This window comes from Tachypleus tridentatus, chromosome 7 (assembly GCF_004210375.1).
Source record: "Tachypleus tridentatus isolate NWPU-2018 chromosome 7, ASM421037v1, whole genome shotgun sequence".
In the NCBI taxonomy this organism is placed as follows: Eukaryota; Metazoa; Arthropoda; class Merostomata; order Xiphosura; family Limulidae; genus Tachypleus; species Tachypleus tridentatus.
The window spans coordinates 124,919,963-124,925,208 of record NC_134831.1 but is presented as its reverse complement, the minus strand read 5'-3'; positions in this window follow the sequence as shown (position 1 = coordinate 124,925,208).

Genomic DNA, 5,246 nt, shown 5'->3' with positions numbered 1-5,246 from the left:
CTTTTGCCAGCTGTTATATAATCACGTGTTTTAAAGATTTTTTATAAATTGTGTAACTTTCATTAATACTTATCCTTTATATTCATTTTGGATTTGTTTGAAACTAAAGTAAATTCACCAAATAATAATTACATTTTCAACATATAAAACCGTAAACGTGAAACTTTAATGGTCATGCTTTTAGTGACATCTATTGGATGATTTATCAACCTAATTAGTTAATGTTTGTTTCACAAAATACTTATTTCAAATAACATCAATAGTTTATCTATACTATTCTGCAAGAAGTTGTAGTCAAAGCTTTGTGTAAAGTACTATTTAACATATAATATATTAAATAAGTTGGAACAATAAAATATTTTATTAATATTAGCTTATTTAAAATACTTAGGATCCATGAAAACAGCTCAAAAGTTTACATCACAAAACAACAGAAAACCAGAGTTCTACTTCATTCATAGAATTTCAGAAGAAGTCCTCAAAGTTTGAAGGAATCTTAGTTTCTCTTCTACCTTTCTTCTTAACCCATTTTCTTCTGACAGATTCTTGTATATAGTCTCATTTGTGAACAACCAGACTTTAGGAAATATTGTGGCCATTTGAAATACACTCTGTGCCTACGGTACGAAAATGCTGCCTGTATATTCTTGATGTGTAACTATCAAAGATGGTTACTGCCTAAGTAGTTTGATGGATTACCTGTATCAATATAGCTTCAGACAACTGTGATAGATTTAACTTATCATACTTTGCCAATTAAAGTTACCATGGACGATTTTCTTACCAAAGTAATTTTTCTAAATCACCACATGGTCGAAACCGACATCAAACAGCTCATTCAAGGGATTAAGAATTACTCTTGTGGTTCACTATTGGTTGTTTGTTTCTTTTTGTATTTTATGGCGTTATAATGTGACGATCAATCCCACTATTCGTTGATAAAAGAGTAGCCCAAGAGTTGGCGGTGGGTAGTGATGACTAGTTGCCTTCCCTCTAGTCTTACACTTCTAAATTAGAGATGGCTAGCCCAGATAGCCCTCATGTAGCTTTTTATCAACGAACAGTGGGACTGATCGTCACATAATAACGCCCCAACGGCTGGAAGGGTGAGCACGTTGGGTGCGATGGGGATTCGAACCCGCGACCCTAAGATTATAAGTCGAGTGCCTTATCCACTTGGCCAAGTCGTAAAATTGTACATTAAATATACTGCATTTCGACAGTAAAATTATAATTACAATAAGGTTTTACTAGAAAAATGAAATTGTATTGAATCAAATATAATTAATTTTATTTGTTTTTGAGCATTTTCGATCATATAATTAGTGTATGTACGAGGTGTATGATGTGTTTATACATTTGAAAATTATATGTATTTAACCTAGATTATTTCTGTTTATTTGAAAAATGGTGTTTTGATGTTGGGTTTTTTTGGCAGATTCTCAATAAAATTATATCCTGAAAAATGACTTTTGAAGTCACGAAAACAGTTGAAAAATTATTAAAAGAGAGGAAAATATAGAATGGTCTCATATTCAGTGTTTTGCTATTCGTATTCACAGGTGAGTTTTAATGATACTTTGGTTATACTTAAATGGTTATATATATGTGCAGCATACATATAAATATTCTAAAGAGTGTTTCAGTTTTTTTTAAACCAAAACACTGTTAATCTCTGCATATGTTACCAATACTAGAAATTAAATAATTCAGCTGTTTTTCTCCGAAGTTGAACAATTTTACGAGATAGATTTTTAGGGTTAGAAATATATATATATATATATATATATATATGTTATTTATTCCTATAATGCTGGACGCGCCAGCTAAAGTCTTGTAGACGGATAAATACGATTGATGTACACAATAATGGAAAAAAAATCGAACTTAATTTGTAGCAAGATTGTGATATGAATAAGCAGTAAAGCGGCTTACTGGATGCGTTGAAACTAACCAAAAGGAAAATGTAATCGTTGTTTGCGTGTAATATCGCTATGATGCAGACGTTTCTTTCTGCATTATTTCGGTTTTGTGACGCAATGATTGAGGGAAATATATATCAGTTGTAGTGCACTGGTTACACTTTGAAGAGTTCATTAAAGTTGAGCTCTTCAGTAATAAAGACGTTAATACAAACTTCGTTTTAAGGTGGTTAATTGAAAAGAGAAGTCAACACAACATTATTTCATTGTAACCACTGAAGACAGACTCCATAAGTTTAGTAATAGCTTACTTACCTCTCTCTCAGTACAGGCTTTATAAGTCTAGAAATAACGTGCTTGATGAAGTACGAAAAGTAGGCTTAAGTCCCAAAACAGGCTACTTAATAAAGTAAGAGGAGTAAAGTTGAATCTATAATTAGCTTACTTAATACTATAAGAAGAGTAGGCTTAAGTCTAGAATTAGCCTACTTAATAAGATGAGAAGACTAGGCTTAAGACTAGAAATAGCCTACTTAATAAGATGAGAAGACTAGGCTTAAGACTAGAAATAGCCTACTTAAATAAAATAAGGAGAGTAGGCTTAAGTCTAGAAATAGCACACATAATAATTTTCAGGAAAGAAAAACGGTTTAGCAAAAGGAACCAGTCATATATATATAAACAAACTGTTTCTGAGAAATGTGTAAAGAAATGAAGTAACGTGCAATGTAAACCATAAAATTTCTGTTACCATCCAAATCAGGCTTCGTAATTTAATGTTAGTTAATGCTAAATATTAGAAGCTTTAGTTTTTAATTGAATTTGCAATACGTCCCCAATTTATTAGTTATCTTTTATAGAAAAACCTTACATTTACTCTGTTATTATTATTATTATTATTGATTTTTATCATGAACCTAAATCAAAGAAAATTAAAACTTAATGATACGTTAAAGCGCTTATGAGAAAACAAACTGAGAAAATAGACGTGTTAAAATTTCGTCGTTACATTAATAAATAAATAGATTAAATGTGAGCATCTGAGTACTTAGGCGCATGTTGAACAATGAACTGACTGTGTATATAAAATGTGTAACGTTATCGCAGAAACTAGAAGTTCATTGTTCGAGCTTGTTTTATTGGTTGTGTTTTTAAACAACCTATTTTTTTACCGTCCGTCTACACTTTGGGTGATTTCCTTTTGGCTGAATGCCATCGAAATCATAGCCTGTATAAAGCTAAATGTAAATTAGCACAGATCTAAAAAGTTAATATTTGTAAATATGCGAAAAAATGCAACAAATTTGAACAGAAATAATCACATTATAAAGATTATCATAAAGAGTGAAATATGTGTGAAAAAGATGGATATTTTGAAAATTTATTCAGCAAAATATGTTTTATTTAGATTAAACATGAAGAAAATATTTAAGAGTGTCGATTTCCACTATATAGTAACTGCACGTGTGACACACAGATGGAAGGGATTTTATTAACAGTATATATTAAAAATGCAAAAATATTAAATTGTATAATCGACCGTTGTAGATATTTTCAATATTAATATCAATTAGAAAGTAATAATCATCAAATATTTTCAAAAGTTAGGTAATCCAAAATTTGCACTTGGGCATATAATATTTATAGCTTTTATAAATTTTCATCATAGGGATTGCAGTACTATTCTTAATATGTTATATTTATTAAACCTTTATAGAACTTCTGAAAATATGCGTACAACCATTAAAAAATCCTTAAATCTTTATAAGCACAAATTACCTATGCAATTCATTTGAAGCTCTAAAAATATGCTTTCAAATTTTACAACATCTAAACATTAATTTATTGTTATGAGAAGTGTCGTTATAAGAGTGAACTGTTCATAATTAGTTTATAATCACATTTTATTTGTATCTGTGAATATTCCACTGATCAAAAGATAACTGAAATTGTAAGATTTCACATTAGAGTGTCTCAATGTGTTTAACTCTTTTAACAAATTGTTTTATAATTTGACCCCATCAATTACCTTAGAAACGTAGAAAAATGATTATTTGCAGAAGATAACTTTTAATCACCATAAGAAAAGACTATGGAAAAAATACTAGATTTTGAATCCACTAGATATTCAAAACAGTTAAAATCGAAATTAAATCCAGCCATAGTTTGATTTAAAAGGATGAACCTAAAACTCTTACTACAAAACATGAATGAAACCAGAGGGCAGTTAATTTTCTCATTATGATGTTGAGAACTATAAGAGAAGCTAATTCAATGTGTTAATATGCATGTATGTAATTGATTTAAGCAGTTACTATAATCTGTGATTGGTTCAACAAACTACTTAAAATTATTTGCAGCTTTATTCGAGAACAGTGTTTGTGGTATATGAAAGGTTGCTGAGTATTTATCAAACACTGGAGCTACGAAAATTAACTCCCCACTGATCAGCCACAAAACACTGCCTACTTGCTCAGAGAGGTTTCTCAACGACATAAATAATTTCTTACATCTGAGTATTAACGAGTAGTTTGAAGAAAAAAGTAAGAAAATAGAAATAATTTATTATGAATATACATTGTATTGTTCTGAACTCAAACAGAAAGGCTTGCTCGTTTTCAAACCATACGCTGGTGTTACAATATCTAGTTAAAAAGAGCTATGAAGAATGTTATATCCAGATACTTTGAGTGAAATGTATAAAATCTGAAAAGTTTTAATGAGGGGTGTGGCCTCATTTTGAGAAGTTAGAATGATGAAATAGCGTCTGGATAGCATGATTCAAGATGCTGTGTTTGGGTATTTAAGTGAATATTGTGGTGGCTGGGTAGTTTGATCGAAGAAGCAGTGTCTATGTAGTTTGAATAAAGAGTGCATGTTTGGGATTGTTTGAGTAAAAACTTTGGTGTCTATGTTGTTTGAATAAAGAGTGTATGTTTGGGATTGTTTGAGTAAAAACTTTGGTGTCTATGTTGTTTGAATAAAGAGTGCATGTTTGGGATTGTTTGAGTAAAAACTTTGGTGTCTATGTAGTTTGAATAAAGAGTGTATGTTTGGGATTGTTTGAGTAAAAACTTTGGTGTCTATGTTGTTTGAATAAAGAGTGCATGTTTGGGATTGTTTGAGTAAAAACTTTGGTGTCTATGTAGTTTGAATAAAGAGTAGATGTTTGGGATTGTTTGAGTAAAAACTTTGGTGTCTATGTAGTTTGAATAAAGAGTGTATGTTTGGGATTGTTTGAGTAAAAACTTTGGTGTCTATGTAGTTTGAATAAAGAGTAGATGTTTGGGATTGTTTGAGTAAAAACTTTGGTGTCTATGTTGT